At 39.9% G+C, this 27,584-nt stretch overlaps 1 protein-coding gene across 1 annotated transcript in view; it reads left to right on the top strand.

Moving 5' to 3' along the window:
• LOC121924165 (stonin-1-like) overlaps window positions 1-27,584 on the top strand; it is a 72,345-nt gene that overhangs the window by 12,529 nt on the left and 32,232 nt on the right.

Genomic DNA, 27,584 nt, shown 5'->3' with positions numbered 1-27,584 from the left:
CAACCTGGAGCCCTGCGGGTTCAAACTCACAACGTTCTGGCTGCAGTACTGGCATTTAACCACTGCACCACCAGGTCTCAGTGTAATTTATGCTTAGAATCATAGAATCATAGAATCGTAGAGTTGGAAGAGACCACAAGGGCCATCCAGTCCAACCCCCTGCTATGCAGGAAATCCCAATCAAAGCATCCCTGACAGATGGCCATCCAGCCTCTGTTTGAACCCGGTGGCATCACTCTGCTAGCATAAAGTTTCTACTGGTTTTGGAATCACTGTCTTTTCAGCAGTCAGATCTAGTACTGCATACTGTTTGTGCTTTTGCGGGTCACAGTACTTCATTAGCTTCTCTCAATCTTGGGGACTCTGCTGACTCAGCTATGTCTTTACTGAACTCTACTCTCTCCTCAACTCTTGACAGCTTTGCCCCAGTATCTATGTGCGTGTCTTCCTCTTCTTCTACGACTAGGCCTCAGCCCTGGATCACTCCCACTGTTAGATTTCTCCGGTCCTGCTCCCGAGCAGCCGAACGTCTCTGGAGAAAGTCCAGGGAGTGGGCCGACTTTATCCATTTTAAGTTTGCTCTTTTATCCTTTTCATGCGCCCTGTCGATGGCAAAACAAGACTACTTCAAATCATTGATCTGCGCCAACGAGAGGCGCCCGCAGCGCTTGTTCTCCTGTTTCAACACACTGTTAAAACCCTCTCCTCCCTCCGTCTCTCCATTATTTTCTCCCTCCGACTTCGCCAATTACTTCATTACAAAGATCACTACCATTCGTTCTGAGTTAACTCCTCATGATTTGGCTCCCGCCATTAATCTCCTCACCCCTCCTACTAATAAACTCTCTGTGTTTCCTCCTGTTTCTTTGGAAGAGCTCTCTTTGCTGTTGAACTCATCAAAACCCACCACCTGCTCTCTTGACCCACTTCCTTCTCGTCTTCTAATCTCTATAGCCCCCTCTTTGTTACCCTCCCTCCTCTATATCTTTAATCTCTCTCTCTCTTCGAGTTCCTTCCCCTCAGTCTTCAAACATGCCTTAGTTTCCCCTATCCTGAAAAAACCCTCTCTTGACCCCTCTTCCTTGGCTAGCTATCGTCCAATCTCTCTTCTTCCTTTTCTCTCTAAGGTGTTGGAACAAGTTGTCTATTCATGCTGTCTTGAGTTTCTTGAAACCAACTCCATTCTGGATCCCTTCCAGTCTGGTTTTCGCCCACGGCACTCCACAGAGACGGCCCTTACTAAGGTCTCAAATGATCTTTTGCGGGCCAAGGTGAATGGCCTTTATTCTATCCTTGTCCTACTCGATCTGTCTGCGGCCTTCGACACCGTGGACCACTGTCTTCTAATAGATGTACTCTCTGACCTTGGTTTCTCGGGCCTTGTTCTCGATTGGTTCACATCTTATTTGTCAGGTCGATCTTTTTTCAGTGGTCTCGGGTGGTCAGACCTTGTCTTCTGTCCCCTTATCTGTTGGAGTTCCTCAGGGCTCTGTTTTGGGTCCCCTTCTGTTCTCTTTATACACACTCTCCCTTGGCAAACTTATCAGTTCTTTTGGTTTCTCCTACCATCTGTACGCCGATGATACCCAGCTGTACCTTTCCACCCCTAATCTTTCACCAGAGTTAGAGCAGCAAGTGTCATCCTGTTTAACAGCTGTCTCCCACTGGATGCACCATCGGCGTCTGAAGCTCAATATGTCCAAGACCGAGCTTCTTGTTTTCCCTCCTAAGCCCACCCTTCACTATTCCTTTTCTATCTCCGTCAATAACATCTCGATCCAGCCGGTCCAGGAAGCCCGCAGTCTTGGTTTCATCTTTGACTCCTCTTTGTCATTTATCCCTCAGATCCAGACTACAGCCAAAGTCTGTAGATTTTTTCTCTATAATATCGCCAAAATCCATCCATATCTCTCAGCTTCTACCGCAAAAAACACTGGTCCATGCCCTAGTGGTCTCACGACTAGACTACTGTAACCTCCTCTTGGCAGGGCTTCCCCTCTCTCATCTCCACCCATTAATTTCTGTTCAGCATTCAGCTGCACGCATTATTTCACTCGCTCGCCGTTATGATCATGTCTCCCCTCTGTTGTCTTCCCTTCACTGGCTCCCTTTTCCTTTCCACATCAGGTACAAACTTCTGCTACTCACTTTTAAAGCCCTGCATGGGCTGGCCCCTCTTTATTTAACTGATCTTCTCTCTCCCTACATCCCTACTCGCACTCTCCGCTCTGGTAGCCAAAGTCTCCTCTCTCAACCCAGGATCTTCTCTGCCCCATCCCGGATCCGTCCCTTCTCTCTTGCTGCCCCTCATTCCTGGAACCTTCTTCCTCTGCATGCATGGCTCATCACTTCCCTAACCAGCTTTAAGGCTGAGCTGAAAACCATATTGTTCAGGGAAGCGTTCTCAGGGAATTTGTGATTGTCATCTGGCTGTCTGACAATATTTGATGTGATGTGATTTGTTTGATATTTGATGTTTTTAATCTGTTTTTTCTTTTCTATATGGTAATTTTATCTATTCCTCTTTTAAATGTTATTATCTTAGAATGTACGCCTTGGGCAGGCTTTTATTTACTCCTAATTTTACCGACTTTGTACAGCGCTGTGTATAATTACAGCGCTATAGAAATAAAGTTTAATAATAATAATAATAATAATAATAATTATACTGTAACTAGGCATATCTTGCGCTGGTGGTACAAGTTGTTCTGCTAGATCATGAGAAGAGGAGTGGCCTGGTGGCTGCATGTTTTTCCCAATTCCAGCGGATGCTGTTTTCCCCCATCCCTCCAGCATCTTCCTAGTTTTTCCCAATTCCAGACTGTTTTGGGACCAGAAGATGAAAAACAGAAAATGCTTTTTTGCCTTCCTTTTTTTTTAAAATGGTGTCCCCATGGCTGAGGGCACATGGGAGCCATTTGGGTCAAAGTACAAGCCCTTCAAATTCCCATGGGTGGGCAATGTGGCCTTTCTCTCTGGCAGTTGCCTAACTTGTTCTAGAGTATGAACAAACATTAAGGGAACATCACATCCCTAATGGAACAACAATATCTCAGTACATTTTCTGCTGGTAAGATGTTGGATTCATCCATTCTTTATAATACATTTGGGATGATGGCTAATGGTTTCAGTGGGTGTAATGACAGTCTTCACTAATAACATAACTATTTTTTAATTGCACTCCTTTTGCTTTATTGAAGGTTGAAATTGAGAAGAAATGGATTAGGCTTGATGGAGAAGATCCCAACAAGTGTGGGAGTTGTCAAATGCAGTAAAAGAAAGAAGAGAGAAATAATCTGTTGTGCTTTATGATTGTGAGAAATACATACTGTATATTTGTTACAAACAAGAGAACAGCAGGGCAGTGAATTTCAGCATATACAGCATCCTCCAGTTTGTCAGGTTGAAATATGGTGTGAACAGTTGGGGGTTTGTTCCTTTAATGTTTACCATATTAATTGTGATGTCCACTAAAAGGCTAATATTTTCAGTTTTGGGGGGCTTTCTTTTTGTACCTTCTTGAAAAACATTGCACTATGAAAGGCTTTTAGGAATCACATCAAAATATATTGATTTTGATATTGTCTAGAAGTATAAATTATAGATGACTAATTAAGTTTTTTATGTAATATGTATGTATGTCTATGTAGTTACTTTATATATCCTGTATGTTCCTTCTACTGGCTTTAGTAAAGTATGCAAGCTTCAAATGTCCTTAAAAGGATTGTGTCTCTTGGAAGCATGTTTAACACTTTTAATGGCTCTTGAATAAACTATAGCAGCTTTTGGGTGTTTCTCATGTATTCTTCCCCTATGGAGGAATAGACATGTGGAAAACATTACATTAGAATGTAAAATCTAAATGACTTTTTTAGACCAGTTCAGTTGTCAAGAGGTGTTAGGAATGTAGTCTATTATTTGGCAGATGATTCCTGCAAAATCCACACCAATTCTGAATCCTATTGAACTGTCGATATACTATTGAATCCTATCAGAACTGTCGAATTGTTTATAGAAAGGTTTGTCACAGAGGAACCAGCACATATACCTGAAGTTTTCTTCCTTTGGCTTTCTTTATTGAAAAATTTAGTTTGCCCTCTCCTTTCTGAAAGAATGATCTGCCTGGGAGGAATCTGCAATCTGCCTGGGAGGAATTGCAGAAATTTTTGAGCTCCCCCAAAAGGCAGAGTTTTTGTTTTTGTATTTTCGATGGAACAGAATTCTTTTAAATACTTTGCCAGCTATTACAAATTATTTTGAATTGCCAACAATAGCAGATGTCTGTATAGTTGGGAGCTTGGAATAAAAACAGGTCCTGAATTGTCAGAGAAGCTTGTGAGATCCAGGGAAGTCCAGATGAACGAGGAAAGTGAGATGTTCCTTTATCCTGCCAGCTAAGCAAGACTTTGCTTATGAGGCATTTAGCAGAAGGGAAAGTGTTACTAGAAGTGCTTTGACAATTGCAATCAGCATAAACTTTTGTAATTTGATTTTGAAGCTTATTGATAAAATGAGTTTGTCCAGTTGGGGGAAGTTATCTTCTTCATTTTTTCATCTTGTGGCTTATGCTTATACACTGGAGGCCAAAGAAGTGTCTGTGTATGGTTTAATTTGTATTGATGGCTTTCTGTTTTATAGAAACAGCTCTAGATGTTATCTTTGTTGCATGTAAGTCCTTTGGAATAAAGCTATAATAGCACACTTCATCTCACTTTAATATTTTTATCCCTGCCACAGATATTAAACATGGACCTTAACACTTCAGTTAATTTGCCCCAAAGGGAAAATGATTTATAATAAATTGAGTTTTATTAATCTGGGAAAACATATTTTATATTATAATTCCAGTTCAGCATGTAATGAAAGTGGATATTCACTTTCTAAATTCCCTGTGTAGTTTTGTCCCAACAGTTAATTCTGAAGATGCCTCAGCATCTCTGATCTCATTTTACTAGTAAATTGTCTTGAAATGTCAAAAGAGCCTTTCAGTGATCATAGCTCTGCTGTATACTATTTTCTAAATGAACCTTTTCTTTCTCCTGAAGTGTGGATCAAGGATAGAAGAATGTTGTTTCTTGCCTTAGGTAATATTAGAGTTTAAATATTAACCAATTTGTCTTTCACATTTAGACTGCATCTGATGGCACACAGGCTTTTAATTTCAACAGGATTCTCTTGTGCTCTGGTATGGAAAGCACAATCATTTCTAGATTATTATGCCTTAACAGATATATAGCTTTAAAAAGTACAGTTCAACTTGAAATATGGTGCATTTTTTGGGTGTGTGTGGGTGTGTGTGCATGGGATAGGAAGCAAAAAAAGGATTTAGGCTGCAATGCAGTGTTCCAGACCTCCTCACTGTTATATTGTTGATAACAGAAAAGTGTGTATTTTTTTTTCCTATCCCAAGGATGAAAACCCATGTAATAGCAACAATTATATGGTTTCACTTTATGCTTGAAGATGTATAGGCATGAATATAACTCAGTAAGAGTTACCACCTCAAAAGATTTCTAGATTTAGGCATTCTTCATGACACGTTCCCACATGGTGTAACCTTCATAAAGGCAAAAGTATGCACATCACCCTTTTGAAGTATGATGCAAGTATATTAGATAGTTTTGTTGTTTCAGTTTCTCTGTAGATGTGTGAGCATTTAAAGCAGGCTATCCTGATGGTTATAATCAGATAACTACTCAAAGAACTGTTAAAGGTATGCAATCTGTCCTCCTTAAAGTTTGGTAGCTACCACAACTCATCACTGATCATTGCCCTGTCTTTTTAAATGCTTTAAAACTACAAAAGAATGTTGGCAGCAATGTTCAGATACCAATTGAAGTGTGACTTGATGAGCAGAAGAAAAAAAAATCTTAAAATCCATCCAGCAATTGAACAAATGCCTAAAATTCTTGCAGTGTCAAGAAAGAGCTAAGCCATACATTTGTTTTGGCTCACTGTTCATAGGAAAGCATGAGGCAGTAAGGGAACTGAACTTGGAACTTAGCTGTCATCTCCTTTTGCCCATCCAGCCCCACCACAATCTTTGTTTTGAGATTTTACCTCTTAATGGATATGTTTTAAATTGTTTTTCATTCTAATGATAATGTAATCATATTAACTTTGGTTAATGTTAGCTGATATATATTTTTATCTTTATCAGTTTTAATGTTTGAGCCCTGTGAAAAATAATATCATACTAGGCATGCTATAGTCCAAGCTTTCAAGCCTATCTTTAAGTCCTGAAAAGTTGAAAGTTGAGTTCTCAGGCTGCTATAGTGTGTAACAAATCCCAAACTCTACTTTGGCTGGTGAGTTAGTGTTTTATTTATATTTAATATCATCATTCAGATAGCGTTCCACCTGGCTCTGGACAGTTAAAATACAATAATGAAGGCAGACACTGTGCATAAGTATAATCAACATGGCCCTTGTCTTTTGCCACAGAAGGTACAGTACAAGAAAGAGACGGGCTGGAATGCATCAAGTGCAAAGAAAGAAAATAGGATACCTCCAGGGGCACAATGATGTGTATTATTAAATCTAATATGTTTCTCACTGAATTGTAGGAACATGAGAATCTGTCTTTTACAGAGGCTTTCCATCTAGCTCAATATCCCATTATTGAGCCTTCAAATGTTGTTAGACTATACCTTCTATCTTTTTCAGCATACATGACCAGTTGCCAAAGATTATGAGGGAGTTATCTTAACAGCATTCGGGGATCTGAGTCTGAGAACAGCCAGCGTCTGTTATTACTAATTCTACCTGGAGATGCCAGGTATTGAACCTGAGGTCTTTAGCATGCAAAACACATCTTGCCATGTGTAGCCCTTATTCTTCACCCTAAGGAAAACCACTTTCATTTTAGGAATCTTACACATTGCAACAAGGTTTTGTACTCTGAAACTGGCTGTGCCCTAAATATAAAGTATAAGGAAGAATAAAATCTGAAGCCTATAAAAGATCCTTTTATGCAGTTGTAAGACATTTTCCTTTTTTCATAAGATAGGATACAGCAAATGCAAGGAAAGGGTTCTATATTATATTAAGGTAAGGCATAGTGGAACAATTGGATTATAAGGGATGTCAATAAAAAAATTAGCCCGGAGGAGGATAGTTATTCCTAATTTGTAATTCTTTGACCTCTGTCCCAAATCAAACATGTTCTTCCTGTGACAGTGCAAATGACAGTTGGAATAGGTCACTTCCAATTTTGAAGCTCTTTTTATGAAAGTGAACTGCACCAAAAGAGAGATTAGAGCCTCTGATATTTCATGTTGTACAAAGTAATGATAGGACCAGGGATTTATCATGTGTATAAAAAAGGGAGATGCTCAGAAGTAATGGCTGGATTGGGAGGAGAGGTGAGAGAGAGGACAAGGATCGTGTTTGGTGGTTAGGAATGCAAGGGAGGATACAGTGATCAGCTGCCTTGTAATTCATGTAAACCTGTTTACTACTTTGGTGGTGATACTGGCATTCATTTATTATGTAGTCTTAATCAAAGATTAGTGTGATTTCTTTGCCCTTCAGAATGAAACTACTATGTGATGCTATTCCCATGTACCCATGAGAAGCGTACAAGGAAATGATGAAATCATATCTGAAAATCTGCATGTATTTTCTTCCCAAAGATCTAAAATTTTGACGAGGAATTTCTCTTGCTTGCTGACCTTGTACCAGTGTGGTGAAAGACAGGATGATCATAAGGAAAGGGAACACTATTCATCCATTTATGTACAGTAAATTTAATTAAATGTATTAGCAAGTACTGTAGCTTATTTTTTAGCTATCATGTCTGTATATTTCTAAATGCTGTTGGGTTGGATCATGACTAAAGTCCCATTGATTTTAGTGGGTTTACTCTATGTATGATTAAATCTGGTCATTGTTTGGTATAATCCAAAGATGATAATTGTTGGAAGCGTTAACTCTTCAAGTGTTACTTGGACAGTTTGCGAAATGTCAGTGCTGAAACAGTATATTGCCACCATTACACTCCTTACACTAGTCTCCTTACACTATTTTTAATAGAAGTATATTTTAGTGGATTTAAAGTGTGTAACGCAGTTTGCTACTGAAATCAGTAGTAGGCAGATGTAACTTTGGTACCTGTATGAATTCAAGAGGTTTTTTTAAAAAGTAAATTATGCTTAATATAAGAAATCTTCTGTATAATTGCTAAAAGAAATTAAAGCTTTATCCTTGTAACAGTCTTTTATAGATATTGTTTTGAAACATTAAAATTATATATTTTGAAGAAAAATAATTGCTTTGGTATCCTCCCCCCCATAGGAACCTTGTAGGGGAAAATAACTGTAAATAGTAAAACTTAGCAGCAGCGAAGACCCTATTACTCTGCACATTATACACACATTACAATACCTACTTCTTGCTTTTATATACATTATTGGTATCTTTGCACCAAATGTGTGAAGAGAAACATCTCCCCCCACTCTTCACACAGATTGAGAGAGCACACACTTCATTGCAGAAGTAACATTGATGTGCTCTTAGCTGGCATCTTCTCTCATCCTATTTTTTTTCTCACCCTGTGAAACCTGAATATGAGCTCAACATGGGTAGAAATGGAGGCTGGTCCGTTAGGGCAAGTGGGGCACCACTGCTCAGATTCTGGCTCCCAATAGCCATCCTGTTCCTTCCTACCTCCTCATTTGTCAGTCCATGGGGTGGTAGTGAGACATACGTTTCCCACAGAATTGAATCAAGTATGAAAAGAGACCACAGTATTGTTTGGTACTGTTGGACAGATATTAAGGAATTATTTCCCTCCAAGGAAAAGGACAAACCAGAATTAGTTGGTTTCACCTTCCATTGACCACTCTGTCCTACTAGCCTTGATGGGCACCAGTGATCTCTCTGATATCTGACGTTAACCTTTCCTGACATCACACCACTCCCTCATACTCGGGCAAAAAAGCATTGTGTCCTGTCAAATGTGTTGAGCCACTACACACCGAGACAGTCCCATTTCCTCCATGGAGGCTACAAAGTCCTGAACCACACTTGAGACCATCTCAACCAGTTTGTACAGGGAAGCTGTTCGGAAGCTTGATGGATGATAAATGAACAGCAGTCCTCATTTGCCTCTGGCCCAACACCAGGTACAGACAGTCAAAGCCTGCCCTGTAGTGGAAAGGTTTCCCAGTGAGCAAAATAAAGCTTTTATGAACCACCACAACTCTCCCTGACTCTTTGCCTTAGGATACTGTTCCATAGAGGAATCTCTTTTCCTGTAGCTTGCATCCATTGTTCCGGGTCCTATTCTCTGGAGCAGCAGAAAACAAGCTTGTGCCATCCTCAATATGACACCCCTTCAAATATTTAAACAAGGCTATCATATCACCTCTTAACCTCTTCTCCAGGCCAAACATATCCAGCTCCCTAAGTCTCCTCATAAAGCATGGTTTCCAGACCTTTCACCATTTTGATTCCCCTCTGGACACGCTCCAGCTTCTAGACATCCTTTTTGAATTGTACCAAGAACTGTACACAGATGAAGGCTAATATATGGCAGTCCACAAGGGATGCAGTTGCTGTTGCAGAAAGATCAAACAATTGTCGACTCTTTCCCTCAAGGCTCAGATAAGCCCAGTGATCATCGTTTCATTGTGAATTTCTGTTTGAATACTGTGTACTTAAAAAAAACAACTCAGTTGGCCCTCCTTATCCACAGATTCAGCCAACGAGAGCTTGAAAAATATTCAACCACAAAAGGTTCAAAAAATTCCAAACCTTGATTGTGTCATTTTATATGAGATACAATTTTACTACATTATTGTATACAGTAGTCCTTCAATTCACGGGTTAGGGTTGAAGGACCCCCATGTATGTAGAAAAGCCACACATAAAAAAATCACTATTTTTACCTAAGAGAACACCTCTCAGAACCTCCAGGTCCTCCAGTGCAACTCTGTGGTCAACATCTGTTAGAAGTTGATCATAAAATAATGCTGGAGGACCTACAAATGCCTAGAGTAGTGGTTTCTCTAGGAACCTCTAGGTACTCCAGCACAACTCTATGGTCAGCTTCCAGCATAATTGCACTGGAGGACTTAAGAGATTTCTAGAGAGAACGTAATAAACAAAACAGCAAATAATTAAATCTGCAAAAGTCAAAGCCATAAATGTGGAGGGTCTACTGTATAATGGGATCAAGGGTGTCTCTAAGGGGATGCGGACTGCACCAGGTGACATCCTAAGCAGTGTGTGACACTATTGCTCCCCAAACATCTGCCTTTTGCAGAAACAGGCTGTGGCATTCGCCTGCATCCCTTTAAAATGCTGAAGCCCAGTGGAAGAGATGGTGTGGCAGAAACGAGGCTCAGTGGGAGGAGAAAGGAGAGGCCTCAGGTTTTTAATTTGTTTTAAAAAATTAAGTTAAAAATTTTAATTTTAAATCTTTATTCTTTTAAAATTTCCTTTAAAAACATCACATCACAAATTTTCACTCTAATCAATGAAAGTATATACATGTAAATACATTTAGGCTGTGCATATGATAGTGTAATTTAAAGGAATAATTTTAATTTTGCTTATTATTTATGTCACAACTATTGCCATTACATTCAGTGATCTACGGGAATTAAGATTCATGAGTAACTTTAGTACAAAAAAGTTAGTAAGGATTGTGTATTTTGTGGTAGGGGGCCAATGGGGATGACTCCATGAGTTACTGCACTGAGTTATGCCAAATCTAGTGACACTACTTGAGCATCCTCAGATTTTGGTAACAACAGGGGTCCTGGAACCGAACCCCAGCAGAGGTCCAGCATCTACTGTGGTATAATTTCATTTTAAACTGCCCTGAAAGGTTATTTTATAAGTTCTGATTTTTTTTGAATTGTCTAATGCTGTTTTATTGTTTGTGACCTACCCTAAAATCTTTGGATACGGGGCAGGATCCATTTATTTTCATAAATTGTAAGTAGAAACTCCCATCCTCCACTCCCCATGCAGCACTGGTGATGGGACCTATAGTTCCACCCATCTGGAGGAAACTAGGGGTGTATCCATGCTAGTAGATTATAGTAATTCCATACCACTTTAATTGCTATAGTTCTGTCTCATGGAATCCTGGGTTTTGTAGTTCAGTGAGGTATGTAGAATTCTTTGTCAGGAAGCTCTAGTGCAGATGTTCAGCAGGTCCCTAGCAGAAAATCTAAAGGACCTCACCAAACTACAGGTCCCCAGGATTCTGTCAGATGGAGCCATGGCAGTTAGAGTGGTATCAAAGCGTTATAACTATAGTGTACCCATACCCTAAGGCACATAAACCAACTCACGGCTTCTGGCTTTATGACTCCCGGGAAGCAGACAGATCTGGTGTGAGTCCTTTGGTTGTGGGACAAGAAATTACAAATTAAACTTCCTCCTGTATCTTCACCTTTGGCCCAAACAAGGAACTAGGAACGTCTTCAGCTTTCATGGGAAACTGAAATATTTCTGTTCCCTGAAGCTAGCTTTCCTGGAGTCTGAGTTTATCAAAACCTAATCCACCATTACTCGTTGATGCAGTGATTGCTCAACACTTGCTGTCTGCTGATTGACAAAACTGGCACAATGAATGCCTGTCATTGACATCTGTGATTGCATGATTGCATGTTTTCCTTCAGTCCTATTTAAAGACTATAATCTTTCTGTTCCGGTTTATTGTTGCACAGCACACTGTATGATATTGACAGGCATCAGTATGTAAATTCAGGAGTGCGAGAAGACAAAATCAGCTCCAAGAACTTTCCACCTGCAGAAGCATGTGAGTGTGGGTCTGAGGCACTCCAGATCTGCCTATTACACGGACACAGTGACAATCTTTGTGGTGATTCCAGGTGGTCCAAAGGACTAGCAGAGATCAGTGTGAGCATAAGCAGTGTATGAGATGTGAGAGGCAGTGACCTAAGGCCTGGCCACTGTCATTCATGCCTGACTAGCATCTAGATAGGGTTGCTGTAATGTTACTGTTCAAAGATAAGACTCAGTGATTTCCAACCTGTGCGGGCCGAGCTTGCAGTATTCCAGCTCGCAGAAACCCTGTCAATTCCCAGTCTACAGTCTACAGCTGCCCCTTCATATCTGTGGGGCATTCATTAAAGGCCCCCCCCCCCCATGGATAAGAAAGAATGTAGGACCTGAGGTCCCATTGCCATCTATGGTAGTGCACTGTGTGCACAGCCCTTAGTGCGGCCATGTGCATGCACCTCCATTAAAAACAACAGGGCTTACCGTCCATGCAAGGGCAAATCCATGGATGGCAAGCCCATGGATGACGAGAGCCCATTGTACCACTGGCTATTCAAGGGAAGTAATAGTGCCACTATATTCTGCTCTGGTCAGGCCCCACCTGGAATATTGTGTCCAGTTCTGGGCGCCACAATTAAAAAAGGACATTGAGAAACTGGAGCGTGTCCAAAGGAGGGCGACTAAAATGGTGAAGGGTCTGGAAATCTTGCCCTATGAGGAACGCCTTAGGGAGCTGGGGATGTTTAGCCTGGAGAAAAGAAGGTTAAGAGGTGATATGATAGTTCTGTTTAAATATTTGAAAAGATGTCATATTGAGGAGGGGGCAAGCTTGTTTTCTGCTGCTCCAGAGACTAGGACCCGGAGCAATGGATGCAAGCTGCAGGAAAAGAGAGTCCACCTCAACATTAGGAGGAACTTCCTGACAGTAAGGGCTGTTCAACAGTGGAACACACTCCCTCGGAGTGTAGTGGAGTCTCCCTCCTTGGAGGTCTTCAAACGGAGGCTGGATGGCCATCTGTCGGGGATGCTTTGATTTGGATTTCCTGCATGGCAGGGGGTTGGACTGGATGGCCCTTGTGGTCTCTTCCAACTCTGATTCTATGATTCTATGATTCTATGCTGACTAGGGGTTATGAGAGTTAAAAGTCCTACATCTAAGAACCAAAGTGTGGGAAGTACTGCTCTAGAAGTAGAGTTCAAAGATATAGCTGTGTTAGTCTGTAGAATCAGTACATAGAGAGATCTTGTAGCACCTTTGAGACTAACTGAAAGAAAGAAGCTGGCAGCATGAGCTTTTGTAGACTTAAATCTACTTTCTCAGGAGCATTTGAGGAAATGCATCTGAGGAAGTAGATGTAAGTCTATGAAAGCCCATGCTGCCAATTTCTTTCTTTCAAAGGTGCTACATGATCTCTCTACATACTGATTCTACAGACTAATACAGCTATATCTTTGAACTCTACTAGAGCAGTACTTCTAGAGTTAGTCTCAAAGGTGCTACAAGATCTCTTTACATATTTCTGTAATGTAGTAGGGGTACCTCCCCGCCTTGTTTTCAGTAACAGTAAATCAATGTCCTATATAGCCCAAATGGGATTCTTGTTCCTCTAATAACATCCTTTGCCAGATCTTTGCTCCTCTTAACTGTTTTTATTCTAGAGACATCCTAGGATCTACATTAGGTTGCTTTGTAAAATATCCAGATATTTCAACTAGTTTGGTACACGAACTATATAAACCCACTGGGTGATCTTGGGTAAGTCAAACTCTTATTTGAGAACACTGCACTACACTGTTATAGTACTTTCATTCCACTTTTACTGCTATGGTTACCTCCTGTGGAATCCTGGGATTTGTAATCTAGGGAGGGTAGGGTTGCCATAATTTTCTACTAAAAACAGGGACAAAATTTAGCCCAAAATGTAGGACATTTAAGGTCCTCCATTTTTCTTAAGTGCCCTACATTTTGGGCTATTGTCCTATATGTTGGTCTAAATTTTGTCCTACATTTTGTCCCAGTTTTTAGTAGAGAATTATGGCAACTCTAAGGAAGGGGCACAGCTCTTAGGCCTCACTAAGCTACAAACCCTTGAATGCCACAGGTGGCAGCCATAGCAGTAAAAGTGGACTAATAGCATTAAAACAGGGTGGTGCAGTATTCTCCTTAGTCTCAGAGGAAGGCAGTGGCAAATCTCTGAACCAATCTTGCCAAGAAAACCCATGTTCTAGGGTTTGGCTTACAGTTTCAGTCATTCCGAAATGACATAAAGGGCATAAAACACACACATAGCGGGGGTGGTGGGTGATGGTGGGGACAGTGGGGAAGAGAAAATGAAGGCACTGCTCCCCCAAATCCTGCCCCTTTACATGAAATTTGCTACCAGTCCACAATTTCTAGCATTGCAGAGAGTGAGAAATTGAAAATCGTTCATACCTTATATTTGCTGTGCTCGTATTCTCATTTTGCCCGACCCTTTGCTTTAGATACCTAAACTGTATTTAAAAATTCACAAATAAAGTTTAAAGTTATTGCAATGCTAGACATTTGTGGGAACTCAAAGAAAATTTCATTTGGAGGGCGAAATGTCCGGAATAAACTCTTCCAGAACCAGTCACATAGCCGGAAAACCCCACAGAAAACTTGGGACCATTTTGAATAAAGTGGATAAACCTGCAAAGGCAGTTTTACAGTTGGACATGAAGAAAACAAAAATAACAATCGCAGATGATTCACATAAATGTAAAGTAAATGATCTACTTGATCTGCATCTGAGGAAGTAGACCAAGGTGTGTTACAGACCGCCCAAAATGGGTGGTCTCGCGCCGCTGCCGGTTGCTGCATCCGGGAACTGCAGCAGCCAAACCGCGTGGTTCCCGGGAGCAGCAACAAAGAAGCGCCAAAATGGCGCTTCTTCCTGGGCCCCGGAAGAAGCACCGCAAGGCACGAGGCGTGCACTCGCAGCGCCACTTCCTGTGCGTGACGTCCGGACGCTATGCGTCCGATACATCAACATGGCAGCCCCCATCTATATAGGGCACCACCATTTTGTACGCGCGGAGAAGTCACGCCGCTTCCTAACCCTAGTACGCACTCTGCGCGTACTATATGCCCATCTGTGACGGGCCCAAATCTACAAAAGCTTATGCTACAACTTCTTTCTTTCAGTCTCAAAGTTGCTACAAGATCCCTTTGCATAATGATAGGGAGGTATAACATTTCACACATTCCATACCAGAGCCTTATAATATGGTTTTCTAGGTCACGTCCGATCATTCCCTCCTCCCTGCAGAATCCATTACTTTGCAACAGAGAAGCAGCATCTGTGGTTCCCAGATTCCCGGGTGCTTAGCAAAAATGAAAATCTCCTCTAGAAACATTGGGGGGGAAAGACTGGGTAGTTTGCAAGGTTTTCATTTCAGGCAGATGTTGATAAAATTAGCTTTTGCCAGTATTCCACTTTTCTAAAGCAATACTTGCTTAAAACAGAAGAGGGCATTAGGTATCTATCGTGAACAATTTAAAAAAAAAAGGATTATAGCTCTCAAGAACAGTCTATATTATTTCAGTAAAAACCCAACATGAAATATATACCATCATTAACTATTAGGCAGAGTAAAAAATATTCATATGTTTAAGAGAGCAACTCATTGCTCTCATAATTTATCTAAAGTATCACCATTGTCTAAAGCAGTGGTGGGATTCATGTCACCTTCCAGTTGTTGTCAGATTCCAAGTCCCATCAGCTCTAGCCAACATAACCAGTGCGAGGAATGTTGGGAATTACACTCCCACAATTTCCAGAGGCCTGCATGATACCATCCTTGGTTTAAACCTCCCCTGCCCCACTGGTAAGTTAAACCCATGAATAAGGAAAGGTTGATTAAAGACATTATTTGTTGTTAAATGAGTTAGCACAAGCCAATGAGCAACAGCAAATCACTATAATGACTGGTAAAAGTAATTCTTCTTGTCTGTCTGAGTCACTGACCTACAACCCTCTTGAATGGTGGTGGCATCCCATTTGCTCACTACTTATGACTCTTCCCAGAATCAGTTACTTTAAAGCCTGAGCATCATGCCAATTCAAAAGTTGGTTGTTGTTCTTGCTGCTGCACCAGTTGTTTCTGACTAACGAAGGCTCTATCACTGGGTTGCCTTGTGAGATTTCTTCAGAAGGAGATTGCCATTGCCTTTTGAGGTTGTGAAAATGTCACTTGCCCAAGGTTACCCAATGGGTTTCCATGACCAAGTGGGGATTCAAACCTCAGGGCAGCCGCTAGGGGTCCTGGGGAATGGAAAACTGGCCCCACTTCATTTTATGCTCCTCAAGGTGCAGATTTTTTTGGGGAAAGTTTACTTTTACTAATTCATTTTGTTACTTGTTCAAAAGCCCCTAAAATAATTCATTGCAGTCAACATTACAAAAATGTGTTAGCTACTTGTTATGTTACTCATTGTGTTGTTACTATTTTATCAACCAAGGGACAGGAGGGGATTTAAGACTGATAAAGGGATAACACAGACCTTGAAAAATTCTGCTGCAAATCCCTCTAAAAATATTGTTTAAAATGTTGTCTTTGGACACTTAATGACATCACTGAGGTTGTCTCAGGTTTTGGCCTGGAAACTTTTGAGGATTGGAACAATTCTGAATCAGCAACCCTACAGACCAACCATATTTTATCTAGATTTTTTTGGGCAAAACACTGCTGGTTGCATCTGGGTTAGGAACCCCAGATCTCAGGACCCAAATCCCCTTTGATAGTCCTCAGGGCAAAGGAAGGGAATCTCAGGGCAAGAGTGCGTTTATGTTTCCTTTTTTAGACTTCAGAGTTTTTTATTTTTATTTTTTTTTTAAATAAATTTTATTGATTAAGAAAATACACACATAACATAAAACATACAAAAATCCACAATACCTAATACTACAAAAACTACAAAACATGTAATAAATTAAAAAGTATAAACATGATAATAGTTGACTTCCTTATGCACTGCTTCTCCCCGGTTTTATGTTCTTTCTTATTCACTAAGCTCTTATTTATATATACAGTTAAATTGCCATTAACCTTATCTATTTTCACTACTTTCTAACCCTTTATTACTTCTTAGTTACTTTCTATCTTTCCTCTAATATTTCTATCTATCACTATTCTAAATCTTTAAAGCTTAATTACCTATGTTTCTTATTCTTATTCTGGTTCCCCAAAAGAAAGAGGAGATAATTATAATATATATAAAAACATGAGTAAAGAGAAAAAAGAGAGAGTAGGACAAAGGAGAAAATTACTATCGCTCTTACCTATAATCAGTATTACTCTTATTTATCTAGTACAAAATACATTTACTTTATATCATCCTCTGCATATAATTTCTCCAGCTTTCCCATGTCTCATAAAACTCATCCAAAGACTTATTATTCACTAAATAAGTTAACTTATCCATTTCATATAGGTCTATCATTTTTAACTTCCATTCATCTATCGTAGGATATTCTTTTTTCTTCCAATATTTAGCATAACTCATTCTAGCCGCTATAATAGCATATTGCAATACCTTTTGATTTTTTCTTTTTATCTTCATATTTTCCGTCATATTCAGGAGATACATTTTACTCTTCATCTCTTCTTTAACCCCAAATATTTTCTTTATTTCTGAATGAATATTAGTCCAAAATGTTTTAGCTTTAACACAGTTCCACCACATATGCATATAATTACCTACTTCTTTCCCACATTTCCAACATATATTTTTCGTCTGTTTGAACATTTTTGCCAATTTATACGGGGTTAAGTACCATCTGTACATACTTTTATAAATATTTTCCCTCATTTGAATATTTATTATTTGTCTAATTTTTCTCTTCCAAAGATTCTCCCATTCTTCTAGTTGAATATTTTGATTCATATCAATTGCCCATTTAACCATAAATTCTTTAATTGTCTCATCTTCTAATTCAAAATTCCTGATTAATTGGTATAATCTAGATATTTGTTTTTTTGGCTGTTTTATTATTACCTCTATTTCCCCAATTCCTTCACCAATTCCCATTTCCTTCTTATCTACCCGGAACCTCTCTTTAATTTGTCTATATGCAAACCAATTCACAGATAATCCTTCCTCTACTAATTCTCCCTGTGTTTTCATTGTTATCTCACCGTTTTCTATTTTAGTAATATCCTTATATGTCACCCATCTATCTTTCTTAATTTCTTCTCTTTTAAAAAACGCTTCATTAGATGAGGTCCATAACGGGAGTCTAGGGAACCACCTTTTTTTATATTTTAACCAAATTTTCAACATTACTTTTCTTATCCAATGGTTATTAAAGTTACTATCTTGTTTGCTTTTATTATACCATAGGTATCCATGTAATCCAAATCTCAGATCTATTTTTTCTAAATTGATCTTTCTTCTATTATCCAATTTAATCCAATCCAATATCCATTCCAGTACGCATGCGTAATAATACCATCTCAAATTCATTAATGCTAAGCCTCCTTTATCAATCGAATCATATAATATTTTCATTTTAACCCTCGGTTTTTTATTATTCCAAATAAATTTTGACAGTTCCCTCTCCCAGTTCTTAAAGGGTGTATCGTTACATATAATTGGTAAACTTTGGAAGAGAAAGATCAATCTCGGAAGTACTGACATTTTCAACACTGCCACTTTACCCAGCCAAGATAAATTCAATTTTTCCCATCTCTTAAGATCTACTTTGATATTATTCCAAGTTTTTTCATAATTGTTTCTAAAGAGATCCAAATTTTTCGTTGTAATATTTATACCCAGATATTTAACCATTTTATTAATTTGAAATCCCGATTTCTTTTTAAATTCTGCTATCTCTTCCCTATTCATATTCATTGTCAATACCGCTGTTTTCTCTCTATTGATCTTATAGCCGGCCGTCTTGCCAAATTTTTCTAATATACTTACTAAATTTCCAATACTTTCCAATGGGTTTGCTATTGTTAAGACTAGGTCGTCCGCGTACGCTCTCAGCTTATACTCTTCACCATTTAGTTTATATCCCTTTATCTCCTGATTTTCTCTAATATTATTTAATAGAATTTCAAGAATCAATATAAACAGGAGAGGCGATAGCGGACAACCTTGCCTTACTCCCCTATATACTTTGCATAATTCCGTTCTTTCTCCGTTTATCCAAATTCTCATTTCTTGCTTATTATATATTGTTTCTATCCAATCTTGAAATTTATCTCCGAATTCTAATTTTTTCATTAATTCAAACAAGAATTGCCAATAAACATTATCAAAGGCTTTTTCTGCGTCTAAAAAGATTAATGCCAATTTTTTATCTATCTTTTTTTCATGAATTTCAATTAAGTTTGTCAAATTTCTTATATTATCTTTAATTTTCCTATTTGGCAGAAAGCCGGCTTGATCATCGTTGATCCATGTTTTCAATACTTTCTTTAATCTTGTTGCCAATATTGAAACAAATAATTTATAATCAGTATTCAGTAAAGCTATTGGTCTATAGTTCTTTACCAGAGTTGGATCTTTCTCTTCCTTAGGTATCAGCGTAACATCCGATTGTGTCCAAGTCTGTGGGATATTTCCATTTTGTATTTCAGTCATTACTCGTAAAAGTGGATCTCTTATATGATTCTGACACTTTTTATAATATTCATTCAGAAAGCCATCCGGACCAGGAGATTTCCCAAGTTTACTTTTATTTATTGCCTCAATCAGCTCTGCCATTGTTATTGGTTGGTTCAGTATTTGTCTTTGTTCTTCCGTTAATTTTTTTAATTTTTGGGATTCCAGATAGGATGTAATTTTATTCTTATTCACTATGGGGTCTTTAAACAGATCTTTAAAATATTGGACAAATATTTTTTTTATACTACTTTGGTTTGTATATGATTTCCCCCCTTCCTTTATTACCGTGATTTGTCTTTTGGCTTTTTCTTTTCTAATTTGGTATGCTAATAACTTACCTGTTTTATTAGCTGATTCAAAATGTCTTTGTTTTAGGAATTTCAATTTTTTTTCCATCTCCTCAATTAATAATATTGATATCTGCTTTTGTAAATATTTAATCTCTATTAGTACATTCTTGTTTTTTGGTTGTTTCTTTAAAATTTCTTCTTTTTTCTTTAATTCTCCATTCAATTTATTAAGTTTATCTTCCCTTCTTTTCTTAATTTCGGCTGCCTTTTGAATCAACCAACCTCCAATCACCGCCTTATGGGCATCCCATACCATCTGTATCGAGGTCTCTTTATCCAAATTATCTGCAAAATAATTATCTATGACTATATTTAATTCTTTAATCAGTTCCTCATTCAACAATAAATTTGAGTTTAGTCTCCAATTATATTCCGTTTTCGGTCCAAAATTTAGTTTCAATTGCACTGGGTTATGATCCGACAATATTCTGGGCAAAATCTTAACTTCTTGTATTTTAGAATTTAGATGAGTCGAGATCAAAATCATATCTATCCTGGACCAGGTTTTATGTGGGTTGGAAAAAAAAGTATAATCTCTGCTATTTCCATATTTTGTTCGCCATACATCTTCCACTACTAATAACTCTTTCAAATCAAAAAATTCTCTAGGTAGTTTCCCTTGCTGTTTTCTGTTTTTCTTTTCCGAAAACCTATCTATATTTGGGTTTATTACTCCATTCCAGTCCCCCATTAACATTAACGACTCACAGTCTTGTTGCAGAAGTATACTTTTTAGCTTTTTATAAAAGTTACCTTTATTTTCCAGCGGTCCATATACACCAGCTATCAGTATTTTTTTCCCTTTATTTAATATTTCAATCAATTCAAAATTCCCCTCCTTATCTTTATATATTTCCTTTGCCTCATATTTATCCTTAACATATATCACTACTCCTTTCTTTTTATATTTAGAATTTGCCGAAAACATTTGACCTAATTTCACACATTTTAGATGTTTTTTATCCTTTTCTTTTATTCTTGTTTCTTGTAAACAAACTATATCCAATTTTAATTTTTGTAAATAATGAAAGATTTTCTTCCTTTTTTGGGGTGTGTTCATCCCCTGGACATTCCAGGTTAAACCTTTTAAATATTGTGCCATGTCTAAGAAAATGTATCTCCTGAATCAATCTCCACCAAATAATTTCAAAAAATTGCTTTATTTATTATCTAAATACACAATACACAAGAGTTTTTTATTTAAATGCCTTGGCCTGTGCAGTGGTGGTCAGTATTTAAGGTCTCATGCTTGATGAAATCAGAGGGGCTTCCCCTTATAACATCACCATATCCTGTCCTCTGTGACATCATAAGGGGGACATCCCTTGCTCTCAGGTTTTGGTCCCACAATTTCAGAGTGTGGGAGAGTCCTGAGCTGGCAATCCTAGCGTGGGGCCTTGTGTGAGTCCTACACATTGTGGCTCTTTACAGTGAGAGCCACTGTGGGGCAGTGGTTTGAGTGCTGGATTGCAACTCTGGAAACCAGGATTTGATTCCTAGCTTGGCCATGTAACCTCACTGGGTGACCTTGGGAAAGTCACACACTCTCAGCCTCAGGAGAAGCAATGGCAAACTTCCTCTGAGCAAATTTTGCCATGAATACTCCATGATATGTGCACCTTACGGTCTCCATAAGTTGGAAATGACTTGAAGGCACACAGCACACATTGTATTACATTTTCTAAGTGCACAGAATGATCAGTTTGGAAGGAAATGTTGGTGTCTTTCTTGTTCACCCCAGTTGTCTCCCAAAGCATAGATCCTAATGATTCCCAAGTATTTCAGATGAGTTTCATCTACTGGTGGAAAATACGCATAAATGAACAAGTCAATGTCATCGAATCCAGCATGTCGACAGTGTCATTAAGTAAATCTGGTTGCCATGTGGAATTGCTTTAGGAGAAAATTACCTTTCCTCTTTGTCTCATTTGTGAGGTTTCAGCTTACTATCTTATTATGAATGCTGCTGCCTTGCAGTATGTGAAGGTGTTAGCCTGACTATATAATTATGGGACTGTCAGGAGGTTTGGGTTTCTTTTTTCTTTTCTTTTTTAAAACCTCAATTAAAATCCCTTCTTTTTAAAGGTGGTGTAATTCATCTTAAAATCAACAACTGAACTCAAGTTTTATGCAGGAGATGAGCAGATCGTATTGTGGCAGGCAGATGGTGCTGTGGTACTGACAGTTGCCACAACTAGCGTCACACAACCCCAGTGTGAGAGAAACACTATGGTGAGATGCCAGATGAAGTAATGGTTGCATTCTTTAAAAATAATAATAAAAAAGCTTGATTGCTTCTTGCTAATGAGCCCCGGTAGTGCAGGAGTTTAGTGCAAACATTTCCATTCCTGCTAGAAGTATAACAACAGTCCTGCTGGTACAGATCAAAATGCTGCCTAGTTCACCAGAATCAGAGAATTACAGTCGGAAGGGATACCTAGAGTCATCTAATCCAAACTGCGACTGATGCAGGAAGTCAACTGCTTAAGGAACCCTGACAGATGGTGGACCTTATCACACGTGGGGGGGTTTGCAGCTCAGATCCGCAGTCACTCCTGTTCTAGCAATGCAAAGCGTGATGTTTTTTCACACCAGATCCAGAGTCACTCCTGTCTAGCAATGCAAATTAAGGTTAAAACGTGATGTTTTACCACACCTGGTTGCCTTTCTGTTGCCCTTCCAAATTGAGAGGGAAGCAAAGTACTGTAAGTTCTATTCCAAGCAAGTCACGTGATGCGGATTCAAGCAAAGTGGAGTGAGTGCACATTGTATTACCACACCAGAGGGTTCAACTATTCGAATCGGCACCCTTGTACATGCTCAGTGGCGCTCTGGACGCTGCCCTCCTTCCCTGCCCCCTCCTTAGCTGTCATCCTTCATGGGATGAAGAAGCAGTCAGGGGATGATGGGATAGGTTGCTGGGGGTTTCTGGGGCCAGGAGTGGGATGCAGGAGAAGGCAGAGGATGATGGGATAGCTCGCTGGGGGTCCCTGGGGCCAGGATCGGGATACAGGAGAAGGCAAGGGATGATGGGATAGCTCACTGGGGGTCGCTGGGGCCAGGATCGGGAGGCAGGAGAAGGCAGGGGATGATGGGATAGCTCGCTGGGGGTCTCTGGGGCCAGGATCGGGATGCAGGAGAAGGCAGGAGATGATGGGAATGATGAGATGGGTTGCAGGGTGGCAGAGGGGGCAAGATGGCATGAAGGAGGAGGAGGGGAATGACGGAGCAGGATGCAGGGGGCCAAGGGGGGTGACATCGGAGTCATTTTCCACACCAGACCAATTAGCAGTGCAACTGAAGTGAGCCTGGAAGCGAATTCTGTGAAGTCACCTTTTTTCGGTTTTACCAAAATGAGGGGTCACTTTGGAATCACTGCGGAAGCACCTTGCAAGGAGCTCCCATAGAAAGGAATGGCGTCTGATATCACATTCACGTTACGACGTGAATGTGCATCGTTGGAAGTGCAGTCACGTCGGAACTGAGCCGGAAAATCTCCAAAAAGCTCTGTGTGATTTACTCCGGTGACACAACCTCTGTTTAGAAACCTCCGACAAAGGAGAGTCCACCACCTTTGGCTGGTAATGTCTGGAAGTTTAGTTGCAATCTTCTTCCTTGCAATTTGAATCTACTGACTTGGGTTCTATCTAGGGTTGCCAGTAAGACAGGATTCTTCTTGCTTTCATATTGAGCTACTTTTTTATCAGGAAGGATTACCTAATACCTGATTGCCAGGAATGATAGATCAGGAAGGTCTATCCAGGAGGAATTATGTCACATCTCCCATCCTTCCTCCCCCTCCAAACCCACCTTTAACCCAACATCTCCCCTCCAAAACAGCCATTGATTGGTCCAAACCCTCCAACATTTCACAAATAAAAACCACAACCTGTGCAGCATGGCATGATACGGTGGAAGCCACAGTACAACAGCATTTGGAGAGTTGCACGATCCCCATCCCTGAGCTATGCAGATCAAATTTCTGCTGGCCCTATTTTTGTAGGCTAGCCAATTACACCAGCAACTCCTATCTCCAGGTTATTCAACCTTAGTCAAACTTGTTCATTGACATCTTCAGGACTGTGGATTCAACATCAGCCACACCTGATGCTTCCAATTTATGAAACAATTCCCAATCCTGGTCTGCAGCAATTAATGTGTAATCTTTTCTTTGGAACTAGATGAAGACTTTAAAACAAATGTTCCCAGGCTTTTACCTTTTGTTTTGTAGATTTCTGCACTTTTCAGACCTTTTAAGCCACTGTGAATTTTTAGCTTTCTCCCTTATTTATTTAGTATTGATTGAGTTGGCTTTATATCTCCACTGTTTATTACTTTTTTTTAAAATGGATGAATGCTATCAATTTTTTATGTCTTAGTAGCTGCAGGAACATTTCATGCCCAAGGTGTAAAACAGACATTTTGGGAAGGGCTGGACATCTTTGGAGAGTCCCAGGATCCAGTTGCTGGAATCTCTATGTTGGCTTGGGAAACAGCCTTGCCTAAAATGCTAGTAAGCTGTTGTCACAGTGTAGGTAAAACCAACTGAGGCCTCATCTACATTGCACTTTAAGTGTCATGGCTCAGTGCTATGGTATTCTGGGATTTGTAGTTTTGTGCGCTATTTACCCTTCTCTTTCAGAGAGCTCTGGTGCCACAACAAACTGCAAACCTCAAGATTCTATAGGATGGAGCCTTGAGAGTTAAAGCGGTGTCAAACAGCATTAATTCTGCAGTGCAGATGCAGTCCTAGATAGATCAGTGTTCTACCTTGGTTTTAGGCCATATTTATTTATTTATTTATTTATTTATTTAAAGGTTCCATGCCTGCTAACGTTTTCAGATCAATCCTGGTTGAAACTTGTATAACTTATATGTTCCAACTGCTCAATTTGCCAGGGACAGTCCCAATTAACCTTCTGTCGACCCACTTCTTCATTGCTTTAAAAATAGCCCAGTCTCTCTCTCTTCCTCTCAATTTCCCCCATTGTCCTCAGCTTACTTCAGTTGCTGCAAAGTGAATTCAAAATGCAAAAGTAGTCAATTAATCAGAAGTTGGGAGAGGAGAAGTTAGCATCTTGCCTTTCGCAGTAGGATCAGGCAAAAGCAAACTTTAGCAGCCTCTCCTAGCTTGCATGCACCTCCCTGTTAATACAGTACCTTCTACCATCTTGACTACACTCTGAGGATGTGTGGCCACACAACTGTGAAATGTTGAATATATGATAGCTGCAGCAAGCTCAGTAGTGTATATGTGCGTATTGTAATAGGGAATCTGTTATGAATTTAAAAGACCCTTTTTATATAAAAGACAGGGCAATATAATAGTTTTAAAGTTATTTAATTGTTTTTTAAATTAAACATTTTAATGATGTACTATTTTTAAATTGTATTGCTTTTTAATTTTCTGTTAGCTGCTTTGAGTCCCTATATTGGGAGAAAGGCAGGATATAAAATAATAATAACAACAACAACAATAAGTGCAGGATTGACATCCTTCCCCAAAGGTTTATTGTCATGGTTTGTTGTTTACAAGAAATATTCTTATGGAAAAAAAAACCCAAACACAGAACAATAAAAATAGAGCAGCAGAAAGAAGATAGGGTGACCAGATTTCAAAGGGTAGCCTTGATTCTCAGGGTCTGGACCTTCTTCTCCAGTCCTCAGGGCAAAGGGGAAGAATCTCAGGGCAAGAGCACTGTCTTGCAAGGTATGTGAACATACATTTCCCTCATTTGCTAGACATGGTGTTTTCTGTTTGAATGGCATCCTCTGTGCGACTGTGGTTGATGCTTAGGGTCTCATCCTTAATGGCATCAGCAGGGCAGACTCTTGCAATATCAACAGTGCCTCTCTTCTGCGATATCACAAGGGGTCATCCCTAGGTCTCAGGATCTGAGCCTGAAATTTCAAGGCCTGATAACCCTGACCTGGCAACCTTGAAATAAAGAAGAAAGTGCAATGATGTCTGGCAACTTTCATGTCCATGGGGTGGCAAAACTGCTCTGAACTTTAAATAAGGTACAAGATGGTAAGAACTGTTCAACAGTGGAACACACTCCCTTTGAGTGTGGTAGTCTCAAGGGCCTGAGGGTCGAGGAGGAAGGGTTGGTATCTTGCTATTTAACTCCTGCCAGTATCAAGTTCTATCTTCCCCCCCCCAGCTATCATTTCTCTTCTTTTGAGTTTCATCCTATTAGACTCTTTTCTCCTCTACAGCTCCGGGTTGCAGTTATCTATCGCCCTCCTGGCTCTGCCACCCAGTTCCTCTCAGACTTTGAATCATGGCTGACATTCTTCCTTTCAGATTCAGTCCCCGCTTTGATCCTAGGTGACTTTAATATCCACGTTGACGATTCCAATAACCCTACAACATCTCGCTTTAACTCTCTCCTGGCTTCTTTTGGCCTCCAGCCACATTCCAACTCAACTCCTTCTCTCGGTCACTGTCTTGACCTAGTTCTTGCTGCAAACTGCGCCATTTCTGACTACCTGGCACTTGACTTTCCACTGTCTGACCATCATTTAATCTCCTTTGCTTTTACTTATACTCCTCCTCCTCATCATACTGTTCAACGCCATTTTCGTGATCTTCAATCTGTTGACTCTAACCATCTTGGTGAGACCCTGGATTAATCTCTCTCTTCCCTAAATCTCGGGGATTCTGCTGATTCAGCAATGTCTTTATTTAACTCCACTCTCTCCTTGACTCTTGACCATTTTGCTCCTGTCTCTGTACGCACTTCTTCCTCTAAGACTAGGCCTCAGCCTTGGCTTGCCCCCATCATTAAATTTCTCCGGTCTTGCTCTAGAACGGCTGAACGTCTTTGGAGAAAGTCCAAACAGTGGGCTGATTTTATCCACTTCAAATTTGTTCTTTCGTCCTTCTCATGTGCCCTCTCTATGGCAAAACAAAATTATTACAAATCATTGATCTCCACCAATGAGAGGCATCCACAGCGCTTCTTCTCCACCTTCAACACTTTGCTTAAACCTCCCTCTCCTCCTGTCTCTTCATCATTCTCTCCTAATGACTTTGCTAATTATTTCATCTCTAAGATTACCACTATTCGCTCTGAGATAGTCCCTCCTGATTCTTCTTCTGCTCTTAATCTTCTATTTCCCTCACCTAACAAATTTTCTGTGTTTCCTCCTGCCTCTTTGGATGAACTCTCTACACTTCTGAACTCTTCCAAACCTGCAACCTGCTCTCTTGACCCAATTCCTACTCCTCTTCTAATCTCTATAGCTCCCTCCCTTCTGCCCTCGATTCTCCATATCTTCAATCTCTCTCTCTCTACAGGCTCCTTCCCGTCGGACTTCAAACATGCTCTCATTTCCCCTATTCTGAAAAAACCTTCTCTTGACCCCTCCTCTTTGTCTAGCTATTGTCCGATTTCTCTTCTTCCCTTTCTTCATAAGGTCTTGGAATGGGTTGTTTATTCTCACTCTCTTGAGTTTCTTGAAGCCAACTCCATCCTCGATCCCTTTCAGTCTGGTTTCCGCCCAAGGCATTCTACAGAGACAGTTCTCACTAAGATCTCCGATGACCTTTTACTGGCCAAGGCTAATGGCCTTTACTCTGTTCTCATCCTTCTTGATTTGTCTGCAGCCTTTGACACCGTTGATCACTGTCTCCTAGTTGACATACTCTCTGACCTTGGGTTCTCAGACTCTGTTCTCGACTGGTTTGGATCTTATTTGTCAGGACGATCTTTTGCAGTGGTCACTGGTGGTCAGACTTCATCTCCTGTTCCCTTATCTGTTGGAGTTCCCCAGGGCTCTGTTCTGGGTCCCCTTCTGTTTTCTCTCTACACACTGTCCTTAGGTAAACTCAT

Source organism: Sceloporus undulatus, chromosome 1, assembly GCF_019175285.1.
Source record: "Sceloporus undulatus isolate JIND9_A2432 ecotype Alabama chromosome 1, SceUnd_v1.1, whole genome shotgun sequence".
NCBI classification, from domain to species: Eukaryota; Metazoa; Chordata; class Lepidosauria; order Squamata; family Phrynosomatidae; genus Sceloporus; species Sceloporus undulatus.
This window is presented reverse-complemented; position numbering and strand designations above follow the sequence as displayed.